Source organism: Copadichromis virginalis, linkage group LG20 (assembly GCF_057382275.1).
Source record: "Copadichromis virginalis isolate Kocher_CV1m ecotype Utaka linkage group LG20, C_Virginalis_male_GT1.1, whole genome shotgun sequence".
Classification (NCBI taxonomy): domain Eukaryota; kingdom Metazoa; phylum Chordata; class Actinopteri; order Cichliformes; family Cichlidae; genus Copadichromis; species Copadichromis virginalis.
This window is the reverse complement of record NC_140637.1, coordinates 13,413,187-13,422,231: the sequence shown is the minus strand read 5'-3', so window position 1 is coordinate 13,422,231 and position 9,045 is coordinate 13,413,187. Positions and strand designations below refer to the sequence as shown.

Here is a 9,045-nt window from a genome sequence, read left to right as displayed (position 1 = left end):
ATGACTCGAGGGTGTTGATTCATTTAAACTAACATAATCATCCTGCTGCAACCAGGTTTCTGTAAGGCAGAGTAAATCAATTTGTTGATCAATTATTAAGTCATGTACTAACAGAGACTTGGAGGAGAGAGACCTAATATTTAATAATCCACATTTCACTGTGCAGTTATTGTGCAGCACGCAAGATCGACAGCGCACAGTGTGCTTTGAGGTAGGAGCCAAAAAGGATGTAGTTTGTGTGTGTGATCACCCGTGTGTACACCTGTGAGCATGGGTGCGCTTGTTTTTAAAAGGTTCCTTCATGTAATGATCTGCTAGAGGGTGTGGGGGGGCCACAGCCCCGTCCTCCAGGGCATGAAGCAGGTATGGAGGAGATCAGAACTCCAGACATCCAAAAGCCCTCAGAACACAAGAGACCAAGGAAGACCAACAGAGGGGCAGCTGCACCACTATCCCAGAAAGAGCTGAGGAGAGTCCCAGATAAGGGGTCACTCAGCAGCCGCGGAGCAGAAGCCAGGGGGGGTTGCAGTGACGTGCCCGTGAGCTCCGCCGGCAGCCAGTTGTGCCTGAGTGACCGAGCCCCAGGCCCAGAGGCCGAGGGCACCCCACCCCCCGAAGGAGCCCGAGCGAGCCCCAGGCTCCAGGCCCTGACAAGCAGCCACCAGGAGTGAGCCGGTGTGTACCTGGACGCCCACCCCCGGACACAAAGAACCACCAATGCACCGATGTCTGAGGGAGTCCGCCAGAGGCGGAGGCAGACATTTGATACACCCAGGGCTTAGCCCTAAAGGGTAGTATGCATGTGGGATGGGGGCGGGGGGTTATAGGCTCTGTTTTGAGTTTTGTTCAAAAAAGCAGGACTTCATATAGGTTTTAAATTAAGCAGCAAGAACAAAGTCGGGGCTAAACCCCAATTCAACCAGACCCAGAACTGATTCGGAATTAAAACAGGACTACAACAGTTCAAAATCAGGACTACTTAGGACTTAACCAAGACAGAACCAGAATCAGAACTAGATGATAGTAGCACTAAAACCTGCACTACACTTATTTTTTAATTCTACCGAAGTCCACTATTTAGATTCAGAAAGGTTCATATAATTATTTAGCCTTGCTGTGAAAACAAGCCTGCAGAACTTAATAAATGTAGAATTTGAAAAATAACAAACCTAAAAAGAAACATTAGGTACGAGATACATGAGTACCTATGATACGGTGATACTTTTGGTAAACAACCATTTGACTAACATGTGTGTCTCACCTGCTTATGTTCATCTCTGTTCTGTCCTCATTCTCCTCTCTCTCTCTCTGCTCCTCTCTCTCCCTCTTTGTGCTGACAATCAAGCCAAACACCAACATCATCAAATATACAGTTGAAACCAGATATTTATGTACTCTTCAGATAAAAACAAAAACACTTTTTTAATTGTAACATCATATCAGACTAAATGTTTATTTTTTTAGATTGATAAATATAAAAAACATATTTGTTAACTTTAAGAGTAAAGAGAGAAACTATCTGTATTTCTTAATTGCAAATGGCACCAAATTGTATTCAAACTGAGCCACACTTATGGAGCTCCACAATTCTTTTCCAGGTGTTTTGGTTGATATCTCTGGATTTTCCCATGTCAAAGAAACAGGCTCTGTGTTTTGCCTTATATCCACATCCACAGCTGTGCCACCAATTTACTCACATGGACTCTACTAACCAATCAGAAGCTTCTTCAGCTCAGAATGGAATCGTCTGCAGTTTTCTTATTAATTAACAATAAACTTAGTGTATATGTACTCCTAAATTTGATGAAAGAGATAAAAAAATAGAAAGCTCTGTCTCTCTTTATTCTGACATTTAACTAATTCAAAAGATATTTCAATATTTATTTATCCAAAACAAAACAAGTTTACTCTAAACTGATGTTGTGCAGTAAAAAAATGTTCTTGTGTTTTCCATAAAGTGTATGTAAATATCTGGTTTCAACTGTCAATATACTGCTGTGTGTTGAAATTTTTGTTTTGCATAGGAATATACTGAACAACATACAAAGTACAATATATAAAATAACATCTACCTGAGTTTTTTCTTTGAAAGAAGCTCCTTATGTCCATTCTTGTATATCAGTGCATTACTGAAACCGATTTATTTAGCCGTGGAGGGTAACAACTGAAAATATGAAATAAACACACATGTAAGCTAAGACTCTCTAAAAAAACAGCAGTGTTGTTGTTCGGCTTTTCATGTTGCCATTTGTTGATTCACTTGAAGAGCAAGTAACTTAATATGGGTCAAATGATCAGTTTGATATCAATCTTTTGTGATACACCGTCATATTTACATTATTTGTACGGTACGAATGATTTGCTTTGGTACCTGCTCAAACTTCAGCTCTCCTCTGTCTGCCTGGCTGCGCTTCTCCAACAGCGCACGCGCAGGCAGCAGCTGCCCCGCCCCCTCGCTCAGTCGCTTAGTGTCTGAGCTCGGATCATACCAATATTAGGGGGGATTTACGCACAGTCGTAAATTCCCACAGTGTGCACTATGTGCTTCGAATATTGTGTGTAGTTTTTGTTTTATACAGTTGTCAGCCAGGCATCTAACTATGAAAAAATTACACTCCAAAAGACCCCGGGCTTCTGAAAAAACAACCCGGGCTTAAGCCCAGTAAGCCACCCCCCCGCTCCGCCACTGGAGTCCGCCACCGGCAGGGGAAGTGGTGGGGGGAGATAGGCCTCCATACCTTGGAGGGCCCGAGATGTCCCTAGAGAGGTGGCGTCTGATACCCGACCTGACATATAGACACAGACAAACAGGCACACACAGATACAAACATCCATTTCCACCCTCATGCTCTCATATGCAATTACTCAACACTCACCCAACGTGGAGACAGACATAGAGAGACACTGTACACACAATCACACTCCCCAAGCGTACTCTAAGCCCACTTAATTTCCAACTTTCTATCAGAACCAGCAGTTACTTTTTCAGCAATTTGAGCGACAGTAGCTCGTCTGTGGGATCAGACCACACGGGCCAGCGTTCACTCCGCACATGCTTCTTTTAGCTTTGGTCACCCGTGACTGGTTCACCACTGTTTGTGGGAATAGCCCACAAGAGCTGCAGTTTTGGAGATGGTCTGACTCACTCATCCAGCCATTACAATTTGGCCCCAAACTGGCTGAAGTCCTCACGTGCCCATTTGTCCTTCTTTTAACACATCAACTTTGAGGACAAAATGTTCACTTACATCCTAATATATCCCGCCCACTAACGGGTGCTATGATGAAGAGATAATCAGTGTTCATAATCAGTGTTATTGACTTCACCTATCAGTGGTCAGAATGTTGTATCTGATCAGTATAGAGTTCTACTTAAGTTCTACCTAATTCTACTACTGAATTAGGTAGTCTGTCATCAGTGACAATAGTTCACTGGAAGAGAATGAAAAATGTCCTGCTCCAATCACAACAAATACATTGATCAGCATTATAAGCATCTCAATATGATCATTATGAGTATAATTACAGGAAATGACCTTGAAATATCACAATTTAAAGCTGCTAAAACACACACAATATGCAGATTTCGTCGTAGCAGTGTAAGGGGAGGAATTCTCCATAAAACATTGCCAAAGCGACGACTCTGGAAGGGTCATTGCTGTTTTAAGTGGAATAAATGCAGTGGCTTCTGTCTCTGGATTGCAAGTGCCGAAAACATGCTTTTTGTTCACATTTATTTGTTTTTCTCCTTTTATAAGCTGATCAAAATGTTTCTGGATTGAAACAGATGGAAAATCGACAGGCCAGTGCTGCAGTTCCGTGGTGTTGGCCGGCGTGTTGGAACTGTGTTCTGCCCTCCAGGTCTCTGCTGCTCCTCAGCGTGCCATATTTTCTAACCACAGCAAAATGTCTGTCAAACGCGACACAGAAAATTCACATGCAATTTATTTTGTACTGGTTCTATCATGCTGCTGTAAACACTGAAGATACTATGGGTTACCAGCAATTACGGACTAATTTACATAAGTAAAGTAAAAAAGTAAACCTAAAAGAAAATCTAAAAGTAATAAAAACCTAAAAGAAGTTAGTTGTCCTCTCTAAATCATCTTTATCTTATATTTCCTAAGAAATCCATCTGTCTATAGAAGAGCATTTTTCTAAGAGAGTGCTAGTGTGGTGTTTCTTTTCTATATACCTTTAAAACAGGAACTGAAAAGTTGTATTCAAAGTAGACTGGCAGCCTGTCCAGGATGTACCTCGCCTCTCGCCCTATGGTAGCTGACATAGGCTCCAGCGTATGATAAGGATAAGCAGATGAGAATGGATGGATGGAAAAACAAAAACAGTGATAAAGTGCATCTGTAACATATAGCCCAGTATGTTGGTTTTAAAACTGGCTGCACATTAAATGTGGTCAGTGAATATGGAGACAGCGAGATACATAAACTGCATGGGTTAAAAAGACAGATACATATTGGCTAATTAGTCGTGAGTAGTAGTTTTATAATATTAAAAAATGCTAGAATTTTACCGAAAACTTCTTGAACAGTCAATATCACACAGTTAGCTATAATATTAGTTATACTGTATAACTCCATTAACCCTTTAGAGCCGATCGGAGCGGGAACGCTCTGTTATGCGTAACTATTTTTAAATCCCAGTAGCTCTGCAACCACGTAAGCTAGCGCAAAAATTTTTTTTGCATATGAAACCGGAGGAGTTGTACTTACATATTGTGCCATCAGCTTGTCCTAGGTCATGGTTTCCTTCCACATAAAGCTTTGCAAAAACTGCATAAAAAGCGCTTGCAGGGACAAAAACATAATATTCCAGAAACACGCTTTACCGATCCGATCAGCTGTCCATAACACTTCCTACGTTGGAATAGACATCAGCGCGAACTTTTGCATTTCCGTAGTCTTTTTTGCGATCAGGGCCTCAGGGCCTATACTGCTCTTTTTAAAAGTTATCTTTGACTTTATGACTTTCTGTGTCGTTTCTGGGATGCTTAGGACTCATATTGCACTGCTGGAAATAGTTTATTTTGATGCATATGCTGCTTTTTTGCAAATTTGCAGTATAATATTTATTTTCGTTTTTCCTGCAGTGTATAAAAATTGGTGTATTTCAAAAATAAAACTATGAAGACACTCAAAATAAATTTCCTGTGGTGGGAAACTATTTTGTGCAACTTTTTTGTATTTACAGTTTTGAGGGATAAGCCTCTTAAATTTCTCTAACTACAAATATATGTTAAAAAATCAAAAACGATTTTCAATTTTTTTGTAGTTTATTGCACTTTTTGCAATTTATGTAATTACTATGCACTTAATGAATACATATTATTAAAATCTGGGCTATAATGGTTGTATTGATGTATAGCAACTTGAAATGCTCCCAGAAATGGCTCCACAGCATGTAAAAATATAATATAAGCTCTGGCGGACTTGGTTCTATGGTAGGTCTTAAAGGGTTAAAATGATCCGATAGTAACTCCAGTTCAGTGACTGGCATCTGCCACAATGAGCTACAGCTGCCTGTGGCAGGACACCTGTCAATCAAATGGCCACTCTAGCATAGAGGTAGAGGCATCACAAAAGAAAAACTTCACTGTACTCGGAGTTTTTATGAAGGTGCAAATATCCATGGAGGCCAAAGCAATTTTTGTACCAGGCTGCTTGAATTAGGCTACTCATTTTGAAAGCTCTCTCAAAACTGTATATACATGTGATGGTGCTTATTTAATTCACCATATACAATTAACCTTTCTGGGGCAACCATTTTATATATATACACAGTAAATATAAAGGACTACACATCAGGCTGTGTGCTTAATGTCTAATTAACTCTGTGACCTGTTTATCCTCCATTGTGCTACATGCATCTCTAGGATGGCTGCTACATCTGCAGTTTAATAAGTAGCTAATCAACAACTCATTGAACAGGGAGAGTTCAGGGTAAACCGGTGTTGTCAGCAAACAGAAGTTTCTCTTTGAAAATCTGTAATTTATTGCCTGGACAAAAAGAAAGGCATAATATGTACATGGTGTTTACTGACGGTACAGAGGTATGCATAGTCTAACCTTATGTGCATCCTGAATATCAAAGGTAAAAATCAAACGTGCCAGTATTATATATCCCGAGACAGAAATGGGAGAGTTGACAGTTTGATTGCTGAAGTTTCTGTAGCCCTGGCCTTTACAATAGCTGCATGCCATCATTTCAGTCTGCCTGGAATGAGCGCTGCTGTGAAGGGTGAATACAGATCAGCCTTGACTTGATGTGATTATGGAAGTGCCAACCAGAGCAGAATTTTTTTTTTAAAGTCATAAACGGTAAGTGATAAACATCTCTGTAATTGCTCAACGTCTTATGTCGGGAAGTGAAAATAGGTACTTGGCAATGTCCTAGATGTCTTCACAACCCATCTAATTTCTCCCTTTTATGTGCTACAAGGGAAATAAAAATTATATCATTATAGCTGTGAGAATGTATTTGCTTAATTTACAATTTGACCTATACAAGTTCCACGTTCCCCGTGTAACGGCGACTGCTGAATCCAAGCAGGATGCAGTCATAATTTAATAAACCACATTAAGGTATATTCATTTTCAGACAAATCTCTTTGATGGTAGGATCAGGCTAAGTAGAGCACGCTCTCATCCATTTGCACCCTAATATCAGGAGGTGCTGAATTGAATCTCTGAACTTGTGATGTTCTTGATATTGTCCTTCATCTCTCTGTCTCAGTTCTTTTTTGTCAGTGTTTCTTAACGGAGCTGATAATGAACGAGTACAGCAGCCTCAAGCTCTATCTTGTCATGTTAGTCAGTTGATGTTGACTGTTTTTATTCTCAGACTTCTTTCATTTTAGTAACTGATAATTGGCTGAAAGACTTCTTATTGTTTTGAAGAAAGAATTCTTTTTCTTGAAAGCACATTGATGGATTGGTTTTTAGATTATGCTGTCTGACTTATTGGTCTTTTGGGTGCATGTAAGACACATCACAGTGAGGTGAATGATGAAATGCAGAACACAATTAGCCATCACGAGAGAAACAAGTACATAAGTAGGCTTAGCAACCACTGCTGTTCCTTTTCATTAGGAATTGTTTCTAGTTCAAAGGTTTTTGTGATTTTGGCAAAACTGAATTCCAATGAGCATGCATACTTGTGCAATACTTGTGATAATGGGACTTCATCTGCTCTGCACTACCCGACTCACTGGACCCTCTACAGTTCGCATACCGCCACAACAGGTCCACTGATGATGCCATAGCCCTGACACTACACACTGCCCTGTCACACCTGGAGAAGAGAGACACGTATGTGAGAATGCTGTTTGTAATTACAGCTCAGCATTCAATACCATCGTTCCCTCTAAGCTGGATAGGAAACTGCAGGATCTAGGACTGAGCAGCTCCCTCTGCAGCTGGATCCTTAGCTTCCTGTCTGACAGACGCCAAGTGGTCAGACTGGGCAGCATCACCTCATCCCCCGTCACACTGAACACTGGTGCTCCACAGGGGTGTGTACTGAGCCCTCTCCTGTACTCACTCTACACCTACGACTGCACGGCCACTAACAACTCCAACATCATTGTGAAGTTTGCGGACGACACTACAGTGGTGGGTCTTATCACCAACAGTGATGAGACAGCTTACAGGGAGGAGGTCAGCGCCCTGACCCACTGGTGTCAAGACAACCATCTCACCCTCAACGTCGCAAAGACAAAGGAGTTGATAGTGGACTTCCGGAGGTGCAGAGAAGTACACACCCCCATCACCATCAGCGGCGCTGCTGTGGAGAGAGTGAGCAGCTTCCGGTTCCTTGGCGTACACCTGGCTGAGGATCTTACGTGGTCAGTACACACAAACAAAACAGTGAAGAAGGCGCAGCAGCACGTCTTCTTTCTCAGGAGACTGAAAAGATTCGGCATGAGCCCCCGCATCCTCAGGACCTTCTATCACTGTGCCATTGAGAGCATCCTCACTGGATGCATCACCACCTGGTATGGCAACAGCACCGCCTACAACTGCAAAGCTCTCCAGCGAGTAGTGCGGTGCTCTGAACAGATAATTGGAGGTGAGCTTCCCTCCCTCCAAGACATCTACAGGAAGCGGTGCCTGAGGAAAGCGGGGAGGATCATCAAGGACTCCAGTCACCCCAGCCATAAACTGTTCAGACTGCTTCCATCAGGAAGGAGGTTCTGCAGCATCCGGTCCCGTACCAGCAGACTGAGAGACAGCTTCTTCCATCAGGCCATCAGACTGCTGAACACTTCATAGACACCTCAGCTTCACTACTGGAACTTTAACATTATGCACTCCATACTGTACAGTAATGCCACTGTTTTGCACATGTCTCACTCTGTATATTTTATTTTATTTATTTTATATATTCTATTCATTGTTTACTCTATTTAACTTGTAAAATATGTGTACACACACACACACACACGTAGAAAAATATTTAGTATACACATCCAGAAATGCACATACTATTATATATTGTACATATATTTATTAGTTTCAGATGTAGCCATTCTTGTATTTTGCTTGTTTACATTATTGTATTTTGCACAACTCTGTTGCTTGTGAAGCTTGCACACAAGAATTTCACTCACATGTGCTGTACCAATGTACCTGCACATGTGATGTGACAATAAAAGTGATTTGATTTGATTTGATGGTTGCTTTCACCTTTGTGGGAAAGTTGTGAAAGGCCCCTTGCTTTTTTAATACTGTCAGGCTGTTTGCGTAATATTCTAGGGTCTCTTTTATAATTCCTAGTTTTCTCTTCCTTTGTGTCGTTTCTTTTTCTGTGTTCCTCCTCACTGTTTTGTCTACAAGAGTTTGTTTTTTGGACTATCTTTCACTTAACTTTGTGTTTTATTCTCAAGGTTAACTATAAACAGTGGAGTCCTTAGTGTTTCTTTAGAATTTTCTTCATTTGTACCCTGTCTGCATCTTTGGTTGTATATTTTTGGATAATGGTAAATTGATAGTTAACTAAACTTTATTAAATATGTTTTCATTTTAACAC

At 41.0% G+C, this 9,045-nt stretch overlaps 1 long non-coding RNA gene across 1 annotated transcript; it reads right to left on the bottom strand.

Annotated features, from left to right (window-relative positions):
- Positions 1-1,221: 1,221 nt before the first annotated feature.
- LOC146684457 (uncharacterized) lies at positions 1,222-2,417 on the bottom strand. The gene is made up of 3 exons (XR_014917048.1): positions 2,372-2,417; positions 2,073-2,164; positions 1,222-1,333 (listed from the first exon to the last, which is right to left on the bottom strand). It is a non-coding gene; the product is annotated as an uncharacterized LOC146684457 (long non-coding RNA).
- Positions 2,418-9,045: the final 6,628 nt, after the last annotated feature.